We start from the raw sequence: 21,426 nt of genomic DNA, 5'->3' as shown, positions 1-21,426 counted from the left end.
AAACTGCTTAGCGTTCTGTTCATTCATCTCACAGAGTTGCATCTGTATTTCGTGGATCTCTTTGATAGCCTTATTTCTGTGGAATCTGAGAACAGATATTTCGGATCCCTTTAAAGACTATAGGGCCAAAGGAAATATCCTCCTATAACAAAGAGAAAGAAGCTTTCTGAGAAACTTCTTTGTGTTCTGTGAAATCATCTCACAGAGTTACAGCTTTCCCCTCAAGAGGCCTTTCGCTAAGACAGTTCTTGTGGAATTGGCAAAGTGATATTTGGAAGCCCATAGAGGGCTATGGTGAAGAAGGAAATATCCTCAGATGAAATCTGGAAAGAAGCTTTATGAGAAACTGCTCTGTGATGTGTGCCTTCCACGCACAGAGTTACATCTGTATTTCGTGGATCTCTTTGCTAGCCTTATTTCTGTGGAATCTGAGAACAGATATTTCGGATCCCTTTGAAGACTATAGGGCCAAAGGAAATATCCTCCGATAAAAAAGAGAAGGAAGCTTTCTGAGAAACTTCTTTGTGTTCTGTGAAATCATCTCACAGAGTTACAGCTTTCCCCTCAAGAAGCCTTTCGCTAAGACAGTTCTTGTGGAATTGGCAAAGTGATATTTGGAAGCCCATAGAGGGCTATGGTGAAAAAGGAAATATCCTCAGATGAAATCTGGAAAGAAGCTTTCTGAGAAACTGCTTAGTGTTCTCTTCATTCATCTCACAGAGTTACATCTGTATTTCGTGGATCTCTTTGCTAGCCTTATTTCTGTGGAATCTGAGAACAGATATTTCGGATCCCTTTGAAGACTATAGGACCAAAGGAAATATCCTCCGATAACAAAGAGAAAGAAGCTTTCTGAGAAACTTCTTTGTGTTCTGTGAAATCATCTCACAGAGTTACAGCTTTCCACTCAAGAAGCCTTTCGCTAAGACAGTTCTTGTGGAATTGGCAAAGTGATATTTGGAAGCCCATAGAGAGCTATGGTGAAAAAGGAAATATCCTCAGATAAAATCTGGAAAGAAGCTTTCTGAGAAACTGCTCTGTGATGTGTGACTTCCACTCACAGAGTTACATCTGTATTTCGTGGATCTCTTTGCTAGCCTTATTTCTGTGGAATCTGAGAACCGATATTTCGGATCCCTTTGAAGACTATAGGGCCAAAGGAAATATCCTCCGATAACAAAGAGAAGGAAGCTTTCTGAGAAACTTCTTTGTGTTCTGTGAAATCATCTCACAGAGTTACAGCTTTCCCCTCAAGAAGCCTTTCGCTAACACAGTTCTTGTGGAATTGGCAAAGTGATATTTGGAAGCCCATAGAGGGCTATGGTGAAAAAGGAAATATAATCAGATGAAATCTGGAAAGAAGCTTTCTGAGAAAGTCCTTAGTGTTCTGTTCATTCATCTCACAGAGTTACATCTGTATTTCGTGGATCTCTTTGCTAGCCTTATTTCTGTGGAATCTGAGAACAGATATTTCGGATCCCTTGGAAGACTATAGGGCCAAAGGAAATATCCTCCGATAACAAAGAGAAAGAAGCTTTCTGAGAAACTTCGTTGTGTTCTGTGAAATCATCTGACAGAGTTACAGCTTTCCCCTCAAGAAGCCTTTCGCTAAGACAGTTCTTGTGGAATTGGCAAAGTGATATTTGAAAGCCCATAGAGGGCTATGGTGAAAAAGGAAATATCCTCAGATGAAATCTGGAAAGAAGCTTTCTGAGAAACTGCTTAGTGATCTGTTCATTCATCTCACAGAGTTACATCGGTATTTCGTGGATCTCTTTGCTAGCCTTATTTCTGTGGAATCTGAGAACAGATATTTCGGATCCCTTTGAAGACTATAGGGCCAAAGGAAATATCCTGCGATAACAAAGAGAAAGAAGCTTTCTGAGAAACTTCTTTGTGTTCTGTGAAATCATCTCACAGAGTTACCGCTTTCCACTCAAGAAGACTTTCGCTAAGACAGTTCTTGTGGAATTGGCAAAGTGATATTTGGAAGCCCATAGAGAGCTCTGGTGAAAGAGGAAATATCCTCAGATGAAATCTGGAAAGAAGCTTTCTGAGAAACTGCTCTGTGATGTGTGACTTCCCCTCACAGAGTTACATCTGTATTTCGTGGATCTCTTTGCTAGCCTTATTTCTGTGGAATCTGAGAACAGGTATTTCGGATCCCTTTGAAGACTATAGGGCCAAAGGAAATATCCTCCGATAACAAAGAGAAGGAAGCTTTCTGAGAAACTTCTTTGTGTTCTGTGAAATCATCTCACAGAGTTACAGCTTTCCCCTCAAGAAGCCTTTCGCTAAGACAGTTCTTGTGGAATTGGCAAAGTGATATTTGGAAGCCCATAGAGGGCTATGGTGAAAAAGGAAATATCCTCAGATGAAATCTGGAAAGAAGCTTTCTGAGAAACTGCTCTGTGATGTGTGACTTCCACTCACAGAGTTACATCTGTATTTCGTGGATCTCTTTGCTAGCCTTATTTCTGTGGAATGTGAGAACAGGTATTTCGGATCCCTTTGAAGACTATAGGGCCAAAGGAAATATCCTCCGTTATCAAAGAGAAGGAAGATTTCTGAGAAACTTCTTTGTGTTCTGTGAAATCATCTCACAGAGTTACAGCTTTCCCCTCAAGAAGCCTTTCGCTAAGACAGTTCTTGTGGAATTGGCAAAGTGATATTTGGAAGCCCATAGAGGGCTGTGGTGAAAAAGGAAATATCCTCAGATGAAATCTGGAAAGAAGCTTTCTGAGAAACTGCTCTGTGATGTGTGACTTCCACTCACAGAGTTACATCTGTATTTCGTGGATCTCTTTGCTAGCCTTATTTCTGTGGAATCTGAGAACAGATATATCGGATCCCTTTGAAGACTATAGGGCCAAAGGAAATATCCTCCGATAACAAAGAGAAAGAATCTTTCTGAGAAACTTCTTTGTGTTCTGTGAAATCATCTCACAGAGTTACAGCTTTCCCCTCAAGAAGCCTTTCGCTAAGACAGTTCTTGTGGAATTGGAAAAGTGATATTTGGAAGCCCATAGAGGGCTATGGTGAAGAAGGAAATATCCTCAGATGAAATCTGGAAAGAAGATTTCTGAGAAACTGCTTAGTGTTCTGTTCATTCATCTCACAGAGTTATATCTGTATTTCGTGGATCTCTTTGCTAGCCTTATTTCTGTGGAATCTGAGAACAGATATTTCGGATCCCTTTGAAGACTATAGGGCCAAAGGAAATATCCTGCGATAACAAAGAGAAAGAAGCTTTCTGAGAAACTTCTTTGTGTTCTGTGAAATCATCTCACAGAGTTACAGCTTTCCCCTCAAGAAGCCTTTCGATAAGACAGTTCTTGTGGAATTGGCAAAGTGATATTTGGAAGCCCATAGAGTGCTATGATGAAAAAGGAAATATCCTCACATGAAATCTAGAAAGAAGCTTCCTGAGAAACTGCTCTGTGATGTTTGACTTCCACTCACAGAGTTACATCTGTATTTCGTGGATCTCTTTGCTAGCCTTATTTCTGTGGAATCTGAGAACAGATAATTCGGATCCCTTTGAAGACTATAGGGCCAAAGGAAATATCCTCCGATAACAAAGAGAAGGAAGCTTTCTGAGAAACTTCTTTGTGTTCTGTGAAATCATCTCACAGAGTTACAGCTTTCCCCTCAAGAAGCCTTTCGCTAAGACAGTTCTTGTGGAATTGGCAAAGTGATATTTGGAAGCCCATAGAGAGCTATGGTGAAAAAGGAAATATCCTCAGATAAAATCTGGAAAGAAGCTTTCTGAGAAACTGCTCTGTGATGTGGGACTTCCACTCACAGAGTTACATCTGTATTTCGTGGATCTCTTTGCTAGCCTTATTTCTGTGGAATCTGAGAACAGATATTTCGGATCCCTTTGAAGACTATAGGGCCAAAGGAAATATCCTCCCATAACAAAGAGAAGGAAGCTTTCTGAGAAACTTCTTTGTGTTCTGTGAAATCACCTCACAGAGTTAGAGCTTTCCCCTCAAGAAGCCTTTCGCTAAGACAGTTCTTGTGGAATTGGCAAAGTGATATTTGGAAGCCCATAGAGGGCTATGGTGAAAAAGGGAATATCCTCAGATGAAATCTGGAAAGAAGCTTTCTGAGAAACTGCTCTGTGATGTATGACTTCCACTCACAGAGTTACATCTGTATTTCGTGGATCTCTTTGCTAGCCTTATTTCTGTGGAATCTGAGAACAGATATTTCGGATCCCTTTGAAGACTATAGGGCCAAAGGAAATATCCTCCGATAACAAAGAGAAGGAAGCTTTCTGCGAAACTTCTTTGTGTTCTGTGAAATCGTCTCACAGAGTTACAGCTTTCCCCTCAAGAAGCCTTTCGCTAAGACAGTTCTTGTGGAATTGGCAAAGTGATATTTGGAAGCCCATAGAGGGCTATGGTGAAAAAGGAAATATCCTCAGATGAAATCTGGAAAGAAGCTTTCTGAGAAACTGCTCTGTGATGTGTGACTTCCACTCACAGAGTTACATCTGTATTTCGTGGATCTCTTTGCTAGCCTTATTTCTGTGGAATCTGAGAACAGATATTTCGGATCCCTTTGAAGACTATAGGGCCAAAGGAAATATCCTCTGATAACAAAGAGAAAGAAGCTTTCTGAGAAACTTCTTTGTGTTCTGTGAAATCATCTCACAGAGTTACAGCTTTCCCCTCAAGAAGCCTTTCGCTAAGACAGTTCTTGTGGAATTGGCAAAGTGATATTTGGAAGCCCATAGAGGGCTATGGTGAAAAAGGAAATATCCTCAGATGAAATCTGGAAAGAAGCTTTCTGAAAAACTGCTTAGTGTTCTGTTCATTCATCTCACAGAGTTACATCTGTATTTCGTGGATCTCTTTGCTAGCCTTATTTCTGTGGAATCTGAGAACAGATATTTCGGATCCCTTTGAAGACTATAGGGCCAAAGGAAATATCCTCCGATAACAAAGAGAAAGAAGCTTTCTGAGAAACTTCTTTGTGTTCTGTGAAATCATCTCACAGAGTTACAGCTTTCCACTCAAGAAGCCTTTCGCTAAGACAGTTCTTGTGGAATTGGCAAAGTGATATTTGGAAGCCCATAGAGAGCTATGGTGAAAAAGGAAATATCCTCAGATAAAATCTGGAAAGAAGCTTTCTGAGAAACTGCTCGGTGATGTGTGACTTCCACTCACAGAGTTACATCTGTATTTCGTGGATCTCTTTGCTAGCCTTATTTCTGTGGAATCTGAGAACAGATATTTCGGATCCCTTTGAAGACTATAGGGCCAAAGGAAATATCTTCCCATAACAAAGAGAAGGAAGCTATCTGAGAAACTTCTTTGTGTTCTGTGAAATCATCTCACAGAGTTACAGCTTTCCCCTCAAGAAGCCTTTCGCAAAGACAGTTCTTGTGGAATTGGCAAAGTGATATTTGTAAGCCCATATAGGGCTATGGTGAAAAAGGAAAAATCCTCAGATGAAATCTGGAAAGAAGCTTTCTGAGAAACTCCTTAGTGTTCTGTTCATTCATCTCACAGAGTTACATCTGTATTTCGTGGATCTCTTTGCTAGCCTTATGTCTGTGGAATCTGAGAACAGATATTTCGGATCCCTTTGAAGACTATAGGGCCAAAGGAAATATCCTCCGATAACAAAGAGAAAGAAGCTTTCTGAGAAACTTCTTTGTGTTCTGTGAAATCATCTCACAGAGTTACAGCTTTCCCCTCAAGAAGCCTTTCGCTAAGACAGTTCTTGTGGAATTGGCAAAGTGATATTTGGAAGCCCATAGAGGGCTACGGTGAAAAAGGAAATATCCTCAGATGAAATCTGGAAAGAAGCTTTCTGAGAAACTGCTTAGCGTTCTGTTCATTCATCTCACAGAGTTGCATCTGTATTTCGTGGATCTCTTTGATAGCCTTATTTCTGTGGAATCTGAGAACAGATATTTCGGATCCCTTTAAAGACTATAGGGCCAAAGGAAATATCCTCCTATAACAAAGAGAAAGAAGCTTTCTGAGAAACTACTTTGTGTTCTGTGAAATCATCTCACAGAGTTACAGCTTTCCCCTCAAGAGGCCTTTCGCTAAGACAGTTCTTGTGGAATTGGCAAAGTGATATTTGGAAGCCCATAGAGGGCTATGGTGAAGAAGGAAATATCCTCAGATGAAATCTGGAAAGAAGCTTTATGAGAAACTGCTCTGTGATGTGTGCCTTCCACGCACAGAGTTACATCTGTATTTCGTGGATCTCTTTGCTAGCCTTATTTCTGTGGAATCTGAGACCAGATAATTCGGATCCCTTTGAAGACTATAGTCCAAAGGAAATATCCTCCGATAACAAAGAGAAAGAAGCTTTCTGAGAAACTTCTTTGTGTTCTGTGAAATCATCTCACAGAGTTACAGCTTTCCCCTCAAGAAGCCTTTCGCTAAGACAGTTCTTGTGGAATTGGCAAAGTGATATTTGGAAGCCCATAGAGGGCTATGGTGAAAAAGGAAATATCCGCAGATGAAATCTGGAAAGAAGCTTTCTGAGAAACTGCTCTGTGATGTGTGACTTCCACTCACAGAGTTACATCTGTATTTCGTGGATCTCTTTGCTAGCCTTATTTCTGTGGAATCTGAGAACAGATATTTCAGATCCCTTTGAAGACTATAGGGCCAAAGGAAATATCCTCCCATAACAAAGAGAAGGAAGCTTTCTGAGAAACTTCTTTGTGTTCTGTGAAATCATCTCACAGAGTTACAGCTTTCCCCTCAAGAAGCCTTTCGCTAAGACAGTTCTTGTGGAATTGGCAAAGTGATATTTGGAAGCCCAGAGAGGGCTATGGTGAAAAAGGAAATATCCTCAGATGAAATCTGTAAAGATGCTTTCTGAGAAACTGCTTAGTGTTCTGTTCATTCATCTCACAGAGTTACATCTGTATTTCGTGGATCTCTTTGCTAGCCTTATTTCTGTGGAATCTGAGAACAGATATTTCGGATCCCTTTGAAGACTACAGGGCCAAAGGAAATATCCTCCGATAACAAAGAGAAGGAAGCTTTCTTAGAAACTTCTTTGTGTTCTGTGAAATCATCTCACAGAGTTACAGCTTTCCCCTCAAGAAGCCTTTCGCTAAGACAGTTCTTGTGGAATTGGCAAAGTGATATTTGGAAGCCCATAGAGAGCTATGGTGAAAAAGGAAATATCCTCAGATAAAATCTGGAAAGAAGCTTTCTGAGAAACTGCTCAGTGATGTGGGACTTCCACTCAGAGAGTTACATCTGTATTTCGTGGATCTCTTTGCTAGCCTTATTTCTGTGGAATCTGAGAACAGATATTTCGGATCCCTTTGAAGACTATAGGGCCAAAGGAAATATCCTCCGATAACAAAGAGAAGGAAGCTTTCTGAGAAACTTCTTTGTGTTCTGTGAAATCATCTCACAGAGTTACAGCTTTCCCCTCAAGAAGCCTTTCGCTAAGACAGTTCTTGTGGAATTGGCAAAGTGATATTTGGAAGCACATAGAGGGCTATGGTGAAAAAGGAAATATCCTCAGATGAAATCTGGAAAGAAGCTTTCTGAGAAACTGCTCTGTGATGTATGACTTCCACTCACAGAGTTACATCTGTATTTCGTGGATCTCTTTGCTAGCCTTATTTCTGTGGAATCTGAGAACAGATATTTCGGATCCCTTTGAAGACTATAGGGCCAAAGGAAATATCCTCCGATAACAAAGAGAAGGAAGCTTTCTGAGAAACTTCTTTGTGTTCTGTGAAATCATCTCACAGAGTTACAGCTTTCCCCTCAAGAAGCCTTTCGCTAAGACAGTTCTTGTGGAATTGGCAAAGTGATATTTGGAAGCCCATAGAGGGCTATGGTGAAAAAGGAAATATCCTCAGATGAAATCTGGAAAGAAGCTTTCTGAGAAAGTCCTTAGTGTTCTGTTCATTCATCTCACAGAGTTACATCTGTATTTCGTGGATCTCTTTGCTAGCCTTATTTCTGTGGAATCTGAGAACAGATATTTCGGATCCCTTGGAAGACTATAGGGCCAAAGGAAATATCCTCCGATAACAAAGAGAAAGAAGCTTTCTGAGAAACTTCGTTGTGTTCTGTGAAATCATCTGACAGAGTTACAGCTTTCCCCTCAAGAAGCCTTTCGCTAAGACAGTTCTTGTGGAATTGGCAAAGTGATATTTGAAAGCCCATAGAGGGCTATGGTGAAAAAGGAAATATCCTCAGATGAAATCTGGAAAGAAGCTTTCTGAGAAACTGCTTAGTGATCTGTTCATTCATCTCACAGAGTTACATCGGTATTTCGTGGATCTCTTTGCTAGCCTTATTTCTGTGGAATCTGAGAACAGATATTTCGGATCCCTTTGAAGACTATAGGGCCAAAGGAAATATCCTGCGATAACAAAGAGAAAGAAGCTTTCTGAGAAACTTCTTTGTGTTCTGTGAAATCATCTCACAGAGTTACCGCTTTCCACTCAAGAAGACTTTCGCTAAGACAGTTCTTGTGGAATTGGCAAAGTGATATTTGGAAGCCCATAGAGAGCTCTGGTGAAAGAGGAAATATCCTCAGATGAAATCTGGAAAGAAGCTTTCTGAGAAACTGCTCTGTGATGTGTGACTTCCCCTCACAGAGTTACATCTGTATTTCGTGGATCTCTTTGCTAGCCTTATTTCTGTGGAATCTGAGAACAGGTATTTCGGATCCCTTTGAAGACTATAGGGCCAAAGGAAATATCCTCCGATAACAAAGAGAAGGAAGCTTTCTGAGAAACTTCTTTGTGTTCTGTGAAATCATCTCACAGAGTTACAGCTTTCCCCTCAAGAAGCCTTTCGCTAAGACAGTTCTTGTGGAATTGGCAAAGTGATATTTGGAAGCCCATAGAGGGCTATGGTGAAAAAGGGAATATCCTCAGATGAAATCTGGAAAGAAGCTTTCTGAGAAACTGCTCTGTGATGTATGACTTCCACTCACAGAGTTACATCTGTATTTCGTGGATCTCTTTGCTAGCCTTATTTCTGTGGAATGTGAGAACAGATATTTCGGATCCCTTTGAAGACTATAGGGCCAAAGGAAATATCCTCCGATAACAAAGAGAAGGAAGCTTTCTGAGAAACTTCTTTGTGTTCTGTGAAATCGTCTCACAGAGTTACAGCTTTCCCCTCAAGAAGCCTTTCGCTAAGACAGTTCTTGTGGAATTGGCAAAGTGATATTTGGAAGCCCATAGAGGGCTATGGTGAAAAAGGAAATATCCTCAGATGAAATCTGGAAAGAAGCTTTCTGAGAAACTGCTCTGTGATGTGTGACTTCCACTCACAGAGTTACATCTGTATTTCGTGGATCTCTTTGCTAGCCTTATTTCTGTGGAATCTGAGAACAGATATTTCGGATCCCTTTGAAGACTATAGGGCCAAAGGAAATATCCTCTGATAACAAAGAGAAAGAAGCTTTCTGAGAAAATTCTTTGTGTTCTGTGAAATCATCTCACAGAGTTACAGCTTTCCCCTCAAGAAGCCTTTCGCTAAGACAGTTCTTGTGGAATTGGCAAAGTGATATTTGGAAGCCCATAGAGGGCTATGGTGAAAAAGGAAATATCCTCAGATGAAATCTGGAAAGAAGCTTCCTGAAAAACTGCTTAGTGTTCTGTTCATTCATCTCACAGAGTTACATCTGTATTTCGTGGATCTCTTTGCTAGCCTTATTTCTGTGGAATCTGAGAACAGATATTTCGGATCCCTTTAAAGACTATAGGGCCAAAGGAAATATCCTCCGATAACAAAGAGAAAGAAGCTTTCTGAGAAACTTCTTTGTGTTCTGTGAAATCATCTCACAGAGTTACAGCTTTCCACTCAAGAAGCCTTTCGCTAAGACAGTTCTTGTGGAATTGGCAAAGTGATATTTGGAAGCCCATAGAGAGCTATGGTGAAAAAGGAAATATCCTCAGATAAAATCTGGAAAGAAGCTTTCTGAGAAACTGCTCGGTGATGTGTGACTTCCACTCACAGAGTTACATCTGTATTTCGTGGATCTCTTTGCTAGCCTTATTTCTGTGGAATCTGAGAACAGATATTTCGGATCCCTTTGAAGACTATAGGGCCAAAGGAAATATCCTCCCATAACAAAGAGAAGGAAGCTATCTGAGAAACTTCTTTGTGTTCTGTGAAATCATCTCACAGAGTTACAGCTTTCCCCTCAAGAAGCCTTTCGCTAAGACAGTTCTTGTGGAATTGGCAAAGTGATATTTGGAAGCCCATAGAGGGCTACGGTGAAAAAGGAAATATCCTCAGATGAAATCTGGAAAGAAGCTTTCTGAGAAACTGCTTAGCGTTCTGTTCATTCATCTCACAGAGTTGCAACTGTATGTCGTGGATCTCTTTGATAGCCTTATTTCTGTGGAATCTGAGAACAGATATTTCGGATCCCTTTAAAGACTATAGGGCCAAAGGAAATATCCTCCTATAACAAAGAGAAAGAAGCTTTCTGAGAAACTTCTTTGTGTTCTGTGAAATCATCTCACAGAGTTACAGCTTTCCCCTCAAGAGGCCTTTCGCTAAGACAGTTCTTGTGGAATTGGCAAAGTGATATTTGGAAGCCCATAGAGGGCTATGGTGAAGAAGGAAATATCCTCAGATGAAATCTGGAAAGAAGCTTTATGAGAAACTGCTCTGTGATGTGTGCCTTCCACGCACAGAGTTACATCTGTATTTCGTGGATCTCTTTGCTAGCCTTATTTCTGTGGAATCTGAGACCAGATAATTCGGATCCCTTTGAAGACTATAGTCCAAAGGAAATATCCTCCGATAACAAAGAGAAAGAAGCTTTCTGAGAAACTTCTTTGTGTTCTGTGAAATCATCTCACAGAGTTACAGCTTTCCCCTCAAGAAGCCTTTCGCTAAGACAGTTCTTGTGGAATTGGCAAAGTGATATTTGGAAGCCCATAGAGGGCTATGGTGAAAAAGGAAATATCCGCAGATGAAATCTGGAAAGAAGCTTTCTGAGAAACTGCTCTGTGATGTGTGACTTCCACTCACAGAGTTACATCTGTATTTCGTGGATCTCTTTGCTAGCCTTATTTCTGTGGAATCTGAGAACAGATATTTCAGATCCCTTTGAAGACTATAGGGCCAAAGGAAATATCCTCCCATAACAAAGAGAAGGAAGCTTTCTGAGAAACTTCTTTGTGTTCTGTGAAATCATCTCACAGAGTTACAGCTTTCCCCTCAAGAAGCCTTTCGCTAAGACAGTTCTTGTGGAATTGGCAAAGTGATATTTGGAAGCCCAGAGAGGGCTATGGTGAAAAAGGAAATATCCTCAGATGAAATCTGTAAAGATGGTTTCTGAGAAACTGCTTAGTGTTCTGTTCATTCATCTCACAGAGTTACATCTGTATTTCGTGGATCTCTTTGCTAGCCTTATTTCTGTGGAATCTGAGAACAGATATTTCGGATCCCTTTGAAGACTATAGGGCCAAAGGAAATATCCTCCGATAACAAAGAGAAGGAAGCTTTCTTAGAAACTTCTTTGTGTTCTGTGAAATCATCTCACAGAGTTACAGCTTTCCCCTCAAGAAGCCTTTCGCTAAGACAGTTCTTGTGGAATTGGCAAAGTGATATTTGGAAGCCCATAGAGAGCTATGGTGAAAAAGGAAATATCCTCAGATAAAATCTGGAAAGAAGCTTTCTGAGAAACTGCTCAGTGATGTGGGACTTCCACTCACAGAGTTACATCTGTATTTCGTGGATCTCTTTGCTAGCCTTATTTCTGTGGAATCTGAGAACAGATATTTCGGATCCCTTTGAAGACTATAGGGCCAAAGGAAATATCCTCCCATAACAAAGAGAAGGAAGCTTTCTGAGAAACTTCTTTGTGTTCTGTGAAATCATCTCACAGAGTTAGAGCTTTCCCCTCAAGAAGCCTTTCGCTAAGACAGTTCTTGTGGAATTGGCAAAGTGATATTTGGAAGCACATAGAGGGCTATGGTGAAAAAGGAAATATCCTCAGATGAAATCTGGAAAGAAGCTTTCTGAGAAACTGCTCTGTGATGTATGACTTCCACTCACAGAGTTACATCTGTATTTCGTGGATCTCTTTGCTAGCCTTATTTCTGTGGAATCTGAGAACAGATATTTCGGATCCCTTTGAAGACTATAGGGCCAAAGGAAATATCCTCCGATAACAAAGAGAAGGAAGCTTTCTGAGAAACTTCTTTGTGTTCTGTGAAATCATCTCACAGAGTTACAGCTTTCCCCTCAAAAAGCCTTTCGCTAAGACAGTTCTTGTGGAATTGGCAAAGTGATATTTGGAAGCCCATAGAGGGCTATGGTGAAAAAGGAAATATCCTCAGAAGAAATCTGGAAAGAAGCTTTCTGAGAAACTGCTCTGTGATGTGTGCCTTCCACTCACAGAGTTACATCTGTATTTCGTGGATCTCTTTGCTAGCCTTATTTCTGTGGAATCTGAGAACAGATAATTCGGATCCCTTTGAAGACTATACTCCAAAGGAAATATCCTCCGATAACAAAGAGAAAGAAGCTTTCTGAGAAACTTCTTTGTGTTCTGTGAAATCATCTCACAGAGTTACAGCTTTCCCCTCAAGAAGCCTTTCGCTAAGACAGTTCTTGTGGAATTGGCAAAGTGATATTTGGAAGCCCATAGAGGGCTATGGTGAAAAAGGAAATATCCGCAGATGAAATCTGGAAAGAAGCTTTCTGAGAAACTGCTCTGTGATGTGTGACTTCCACTCACAGAGTTACATCTGTATTTCGTGGATCTCTTTGCTAGCCTTATTTCTGTGGAATCTGAGAACAGATATTTCAGATCCCTTTGAAGACTATAGGGCCAAAGGAAATATCCTCCCATAACAAAGAGAAGGAAGCTTTCTGAGAAACTTCTTTGTGTTCTGTGAAATCATCTCACAGAGTTACAGCTTTCCCCTCAAGAAGCCTTTCGCTAAGACAGTTCTTGTGGAATTGGCAAAGTGATATTTGGAAGCCCATAGAGGGCTATGGTGAAAAAGGAAATATCCTCAGATGAAATCTGTAAAGATGCTTTCTGAGAAACTGCTTAGTGTTCTGTTCATTCATCTCACAGAGTTACATCTGTATTTCGTGGATCTCTTTGCTAGCCTTATTTCTGTGGAATCTGAGAACAGATATTTCGGATCCCATAGAAGACTATAGGGCCAAAGGAAATATCCTCCGATAACAAAGAAAAGGAAGCTTTCTGAGAAACTTCTTTGTGTTCTGTGAAATCATCTCACAGAGTTACAGCTTTCCCCTCAAGAAGCGTTTCGCTAAGACAGTTCTTGTGGAATTGGCAAAGTGATATTTGGAAGCCCATAGAGGGCTATGGTGAAAAAGGAAATATCCTCAGATGAAATCTGAAAAGAAGCTTTCTGAGAAACTGCTAAGTGTTCTCTTCATTCATCTCACAGAGTTACATCTGTATTTCGTGGATCTCTTTGCTAGCCTTATTTCTGTGGAATCTGAGAACAGATATTTCGGATCCCTTTGAAGACTATAGGGCCAAAGGAAATATCCTCTGATAACAACGAGAAAGAAGCTTTCTGAGAAACTTCTTTGTGTTCTGTGAAATCATCTCACAGAGTTACCGCTTTCCACTCAAGAAGACTTTCGCTAAGACAGTTCTTGTGGAATTGGCAAAGTGATATTTGGAAGCCCATAGAGGGCTATGGTGAAAGAGGAAATATCCTCAGATGAAATCTGGAAAGAAGCTTTCTGAGAAACTGCTCTGTGATGTGTGACTTCCACTCACAGAGTTACATCTGTATTTCGTGGATCTCTTTGCTAGCCTTATTTCTGTGGAATCTGAGAACAGATATTTCGGATCCCTTTGAAGACTATAGGGCCAAAGGAAATATCCTCCGATAACAAAGAGAAGGAAGCTTTCTGATTAACTTCTTTGTGTTCTGTGAAATCATCTCACAGAGTTACAGCTTTCCCCTCAAGAAGCCTTTCGCTAACAGTTCTTGTGGAATTGGCAAAGTGATATTTGGAAGCCCATAGAGGGCTATGGTGAAAAAGGAAATATCCTCAGATGAAATCTGGAAAGAAGCTTTCTGAGAAACTGCTCTGTGATGTGTGACTTCCACTCACAGAGTTACATCAGTGTTTCGTGGATCTCTTTGCTAGCCTTATTTCTGTGGAATGTGAGAACAGGTATTTCGGATCCCTTTGAAGACTACAGGGCCAAAGGAAATATCCTCCGATAACAAAGAGAAGGAAGCTTTCTGAGAAACTTCTTTGTGTTCTGTGAAATCATCTCACAGAGTTACTGCTTTCCCCTCAAGAAGCCTTTCGCTAAGACAGTTCTTGTGGAATTGGCAAAGTGATATTTGGAAGCCCATAGAGGGCTATGGTGAAAAAGGAAATATCCTCAGATGAAATCTGGAAAGAAGCTTTCTGAGAAACTGCTTAGTCTTCTGTTCATTCATCTCACAGAGTTACATCTGTATTTCGTGGATCTCTTTGCTAGCCTTATTTCTGTGGAATCTGAGAACAGATATATCGGATCCCTTTGAAGACTATAGGGCCAAAGGAAATATCCTCCGATAACAAAGAGAAAGACGCTTTCTGAGAAACTTCTTTTTGTTCTGTGAAATCATCTCACAGAGTTACAGCTTTCCCCTCAAGAAGCCTTTCGCTAAGACAGTTCTTGTGGAATTGGAAAAGTGATATTTGGAAACCCATAGAGGGCTATGGTGAAGAAGGAAATATCCTCAGATGAAATCTGGAAAGAAGATTTCTGAGAAACTGCTTAGTGTTCTGTTCATACATCTCACAGAGTTATATCTGTATTTCGTGGATCTCTTTGCCAGCCTTATTTCTGTGGAATCTGAGAACAGATATTTCGGATCCCTTTGAAGACTATAGGGCCAAAGGAAATATCCTCCCATAACAAAGAGAAGGAAGCTTTCTGAGAAACTTCTTTGTGTTCTGTGAAATCATCTCACAGAGTTACAGCTTTCCCCTCAAGAAGCCTTTCGCTAAGACAGTTCTTGTGGAATTGGCAAAGTGATATTTGGAAGCCCATAGAGGGCTATGGTGAAAAAGGAAATATCCTCAGATGAAATCTGGAAAGAAGCTTTCTGAGAAACTGCTCTGTGATGTATGACTTCAACTCACAGAGTTACATCTGTATTTCGTGGATCTCTTTGCTAGCCTTATTTCTGTGGAATCTGAGAACAGATATTTCGGATCCCTTTGAAGACTATAGGGCCAAAGGAAATATCCTCCGATAACAAAGAGAAGGAAGCTTTCTGAGAAACTTCTTTGTGTTCTGTGAAATCATCTCACAGAGTTACAGCTTTCCTCTCAAGAAGCCTTTCGCTAAGACAGTTCTTGTGGAATTGGCAAAGTGATATTTGGAAGCCCATAGAGGGCTACGGTGAAAAAGGAAATATCCTCAGATGAAATCTGGAAAGAAGCTTTCTGAGAAACTGCTCTGTGATGTGTGACTTCCATTCTTAGAGTTACATCTGTATTTCGTGGATCTCTTTGCTAGCCTTATTTCTGTGGAATCTGAGAACAGATATTTCGGATCCCTTTGAAGACTATAGGGCCAAAGGAAATATCCTCCGATAACAAAGAGAAAGAAGCTTTCTGAGAAACTTCTTTGTGTTCTGTGAAATCATCTCACAGAGTTACAGCTTTCCCCTCAAGAAGCCTTTCGCTAAGACAGTTCTTGTGGAATTGGCAAAGTGATATTTGGAAGCACATAGAGGGCTATGGTGAAAAAGGAAATATACTCAGATGAAATCTGGAAAGAAGCTTTCTGAGAAACTGCTTAGTGTTCTGTTCATTCATCTCACAGAGTTACATCTGTATTTCGTGGATCTCTTTGCTAGCCTTCTTTCTGTGGAATCTGAGAACAGATATTTCGGATCCCTTTGAAGACTATAGGGACAAAGGAAATATCCTCCGATAACAAAGAGAAAGAAGCTTTCTGAGAAACTTCTTTGTGTTCTGTGAAATCATCTCACAGAGTTACAGCTTTCCACTCAAGAAGCCTTTCGCTAAGACAGTTCTTGTGGAATTGGCAAAGTGATATTTGGAAGCCCATAGAGAGCTATGGTGAAAAAGGAAATATCCTCAGATAAAATCTGGAAAGAAGCTTTCTGAGAAACTGCTCTGTGATGTGTGACTTCCACTCACAGAGTTACATCTGTATTTCGTGGATCTCTTTGCTAGCCTTATTTCTGTGGAATCTGAGAACAGATATTTCAGATCCCTTTGAAGACTATAGGGCCAAAGGAAATATCCTCCCATAACAAAGAGAAGGAAGCTTTCTGAGAAACTTCTTTGTGTTCTGTGAAATCATCTCACAGAGTTACAGCTTTCCCCTCAAGAAGCCTTTCGCTAAGACAGTTCTTGTGGAATTGGCAAAGTGATATTTGGAAGCCCATAGAGGGCTATGGTGAAAAAGGAAATATCCTCAGATGAAATCTGTAAAGATGCTTTCTGAGAAACTGCTTAGTGTTCTGTTCATTCATCTCACAGAGTTACATCTGTATTTCGTGGATCTCTTTGCTAGCCTTATTTCTGTGGAATCTGAGAACAGATATTTCGGATCCCATAGAAGACTATAGGGCCAAAGGAAATATCCTCCGATAACAAAGAAAAGGAAGCTTTCTGAGAAACTTCTTTGTGTTCTGTGAAATCATCTCACAGAGTTACAGCTTTCCCCTCAAGAAGCGTTTCGCTAAGACAGTTCTTGTGGAATTGGCAAAGTGATATTTGGAAGCCCATAGAGGGCTATGGTGAAAAAGGAAATATCCTCAGATGAAATCTGAAAAGAAGCTTTCTGAGAAACTGCTAAGTGTTCTCTTCATTCATCTCACAGAGTTACATCTGTATTTCGTGGATCTCTTTGCTAGCCTTATTTCTGTGGAATCTGAGAACAGATATTTCGGATCCCTTTGAAGACTATAGGGCCAAAGGAAATATCCTCTGATAACAACGAGAAAGAAGCTTTCTGAGAAACTTCTTTGTGTTCTGTGAAATCATCTCACAGAGTTACCGCTTTCCACTCAAGAAGACTTTCGCTAAGACAGTTCTTGTGGAATTGGCAAAGTGATATTTGGAAGCCCATAGAGGGCTATGGTGAAAGAGGAAATATCCTCAGATGAAATCTGGAAAGAAGCTTTCTGAGAAACTGCTCTGTGATGTGTGACTTCCACTCACAGAGTTACATCTGTATTTCGTGGATCTCTTTGCTAGCCTTATTTCTGTGGAATCTGAGAACAGATATTTCGGATCCCTTTGAAGACTATAGGGCCAAAGGAAATATCCTCCGATAACAAAGAGAAGGAAGCTTTCTGATTAACTTCTTTGTGTTCTGTGAAATCATCTCACAGAGTTACAGCTTTCCCCTCAAGAAGCCTTTCGCTAACAGTTCTTGTGGAATTGGCAAAGTGATATTTGGAAGCCCATAGAGGGCTATGGTGAAAAAGGAAATATCCTCAGATGAAATCTGGAAAGAAGCTTTCTGAGAAACTGCTCTGTGATGTGTGACTTCCACTCACAGAGTTACATCAGTGTTTCGTGGATCTCTTTGCTAGCCTTATTTCTGTGGAATGTGAGAACAGGTATTTCGGATCCCTTTGAAGACTACAGGGCCAAAGGAAATATCCTCCGATAACAAAGAGAAGGAAGCTTTCTGAGAAACTTCTTTGTGTTCTGTGAAATCATCTCACAGAGTTACTGCTTTCCCCTCAAGAAGCCTTTCGCTAAGACAGTTCTTGTGGAATTGGCAAAGTGATATTTGGAAGCCCATAGAGGGCTATGGTGAAAAAGGAAATATCCTCAGATGAAATCTGGAAAGAAGCTTTCTGAGAAACTGCTTAGTCTTCTGTTCATTCATCTCACAGAGTTACATCTGTATTTCGTGGATCTCTTTGCTAGCCTTATTTCTGTGGAATCTGAGAACAGATATATCGGATCCCTTTGAAGACTATAGGGCCAAAGGAAATATCCTCCGATAACAAAGAGAAAGACGCTTTCTGAGAAACTTCTTTTTGTTCTGTGAAATCATCTCACAGAGTTACAGCTTTCCCCTCAAGAAGCCTTTCGCTAAGACAGTTCTTGTGGAATTGGAAAAGTGATATTTGGAAACCCATAGAGGGCTATGGTGAAGAAGGAAATATCCTCAGATGAAATCTGGAAAGAAGATTTCTGAGAAACTGCTTAGTGTTCTGTTCATACATCTCACAGAGTTATATCTGTATTTCGTGGATCTCTTTGCCAGCCTTATTTCTGTGGAATCTGAGAACAGATATTTCGGATCCCTTTGAAGACTATAGGGCCAAAGGAAATATCCTCCCATAACAAAGAGAAGGAAGCTTTCTGAGAAACTTCTTTGTGTTCTGTGAAATCATCTCACAGAGTTACAGCTTTCCCCTCAAGAAGCCTTTCGCTAAGACAGTTCTTGTGGAATTGGCAAAGTGATATTTGGAAGCCCATAGAGGGCTATGGTGAAAAAGGAAATATCCTCAGATGAAATCTGGAAAGAAGCTTTCTGAGAAACTGCTCTGTGATGTATGACTTCAACTCACAGAGTTACATCTGTATTTCGTGGATCTCTTTGCTAGCCTTATTTCTGTGGAATCTGAGAACAGATATTTCGGATCCCTTTGAAGACTATAGGGCCAAAGGAAATATCCTCCGATAACAAAGAGAAGGAAGCTTTCTGAGAAACTTCTTTGTGTTCTGTGAAATCATCTCACAGAGTTACAGCTTTCCTCTCAAGAAGCCTTTCGCTAAGACAGTTCTTGTGGAATTGGCAAAGTGATATTTGGAAGCCCATAGAGGGCTACGGTGAAAAAGGAAATATCCTCAGATGAAATCTGGAAAGAAGCTTTCTGAGAAACTGCTCTGTGATGTGTGACTTCCATTCACAGAGTTACATCTGTATTTCGTGGATCTCTTTGCTAGCCTTATTTCTGTGGAATCTGAGAACAGATATTTCGGATCCCTTTGAAGACTATAGGGCCAAAGGAAATATCCTCCGATAACAAAGAGAAAGAAGCTTTCTGAGAAACTTCTTTGTGTTCTGTGAAATCATCTCACAGAGTTACAGCTTTCCCCTCAAGAAGCCTTTCGCTAAGACAGTTCTTGTGGAATTGGCAAAGTGATATTTGGAAGCACATAGAGGGCTATGGTGAAAAAGGAAATATACTCAGATGAAATCTGGAAAGAAGCTTTCTGAGAAACTGCTTAGTGTTCTGTTCATTCATCTCACAGAGTTACATCTGTATTTCGTGGATCTCTTTGCTAGCCTTCTTTCTGTGGAATCTGAGAACAGATATTTCGGATCCCTTTGAAGACTATAGGGACAAAGGAAATATCCTCCGATAACAAAGAGAAAGAAGCTTTCTGAGAAACTTCTTTGTGTTCTGTGAAATCATCTCACAGAGTTACAGCTTTCCACTCAAGAAGCCTTTCGCTAAGACAGTTCTTGTGGAATTGGCAAAGTGATATTTGGAAGCCCATAGAGAGCTATGGTGAAAAAGGAAATATCCTCAGATAAAATCTGGAAAGAAGCTTTCTGAGAAACTGCTCTGTGATGTGTGACTTCCACTCACAGAGTTACATCTGTATTTCGTGGATCTCTTTGCTAGTCTTATTTCTGTGGAATCTGAGAACAGATATTTCGGATCCCTTTGAAGACTATAGGGCCAAAGGAAATATCCTCCCATAACAAAGAGAAGGAAGCTATCTGAGAAACTTCTTTGTGTTCTGTGAAATCCTCTCACAGAGTTACAGCTTTCCCCTCAAGAAGCCTTTCGCTAAGACAGTTCTTGTGGAATTGGTAAAGTGATATTTGGAAGCCCATAGAGGGCTATGGTGAAAAAGGAAAAATCCTCAGATGAAATCTGGAAAGAAGCGTTCTGAGAAACTCCTTAGTGTTCTGTTCATTCATCTCACAGAGTTACATCTGTATTTCGTGGATCTCTTTGCTAGCCTTATTTCTGTGGAAACCTAGAACAGATATTTCGGATCCCTTTGAAGACTATAGGGCCAAAGGAAATATCCTCCGATAACAAAGAGAAAGAAGCTTTCTGAGAAACTTCTTTGTGTTCTGTGAAATCATCTCACAGAGTTACAGCTTTCCCCTTAAGAAGCCTTTCGCTAATACAGTTCTTGTGGAATTGGCAAAGTGATATTTGGAAGCCCATAGAGGGCTATGGTGAAAAAGGAAATATCCTCAGATGAAATCTGGAAAGAAGCTTTCTGAGAAACTGCTCTGTGATGTATGACTTCCACTCACAGAGTTACATCTGTATTTCGTGGATCTCTTTGCTAGCCTTATTTTTGTGGAATCTGAGAACAGATATTTCGGATCCCTTTGAAGACTATAGGGCCAAAGGAAATATCCTCCGATAACAAAGAGAAGGAAGCTTTCTGAGAAACTTCTTTGTGTTCTGTGAAATCATCTCACAGAGTTACAGCTTTCCTCTCAAGAAGCCTTTCGCTAAGACAGTTCTTGTGGAATTGGCAAAGTGATATTTGGAAGCCCATAGAGGGCTATGGTGAAAAAGGAAATATCCTCAGATGAAATCTGGAAAGAAGCTTTCTGAGAAACTGCTCTGTGATGTGTGCCTTCCACTCACAGAGTTACATCTGTATTTCGTGGATCTCCTTGCTAGCCTTATTTCTGTGGAATCTGAGAACAAATATTTCTCATCCGTTTGAAGACTATAGGGCCAAAGGAAATATCCTGTGATAACAAAGAGAAAGAAGCTTTCTGAGAAACTTCTTTGTGTTCTGTGAAATCATCTCACAGAGTTACAGCTTTCCCCTCAAGAAGCCTTTCGCTAAGACAGTTCTTGTGGAATTGGCAAAGTGATATTTGGAAGCCCATAGAGGGCTATGGTGAAGAAGGAAATATCCTCAGATGAAATATGTATAGAAGCTTTCTTAGAAAGTGCTTAGTGTTCTGTTCATTCATCTCACAGAGTTACATCAGTATTTCGTGGATCTCTTTGCTAGCCTTATTTCTGTGGAATCTGAGAACAGATATTTCGGATCCCTTTGAAGACTATAGGGCCAAAGGAAATATCCTCCGATAACAAAGAGAAAGAAGCTTTCTGAGAAAATTCTTTGTGTTCTGTGAAATCATCTCACAGAGTTACAGCTTTCCCCTCAAGAAGCCTTTCGCTAAGACAGTTCTTGTGGAATTGGCAAAGTGATATTTGGAAGCACATAGAGGGCTATGGTGAAAAAGGAAATATTCTCAGATGAAATCTGGAAAGAAGTTTTCTGAGAAACTGCTTAGTGTTCTGTTCATTCATCTCACAGAGTTACATGTGTATTTCGTGGATCTCTTTGCTAGCCTTCTTTCTGTGGAATCTGAGAACAGATATTTCGGATCCCTTTGAAGACTATAGGGCCAAAGGAAATATCCTCCGATAACAAAGAGAAAGAAGCTTTC

The sequence above is a fragment of the Macaca nemestrina genome, chromosome 8 (genome assembly GCF_043159975.1).
Source record: "Macaca nemestrina isolate mMacNem1 chromosome 8, mMacNem.hap1, whole genome shotgun sequence".
Classification (NCBI taxonomy): Eukaryota; Metazoa; Chordata; class Mammalia; order Primates; family Cercopithecidae; genus Macaca; species Macaca nemestrina.
This window is presented reverse-complemented; position numbering follows the sequence as displayed.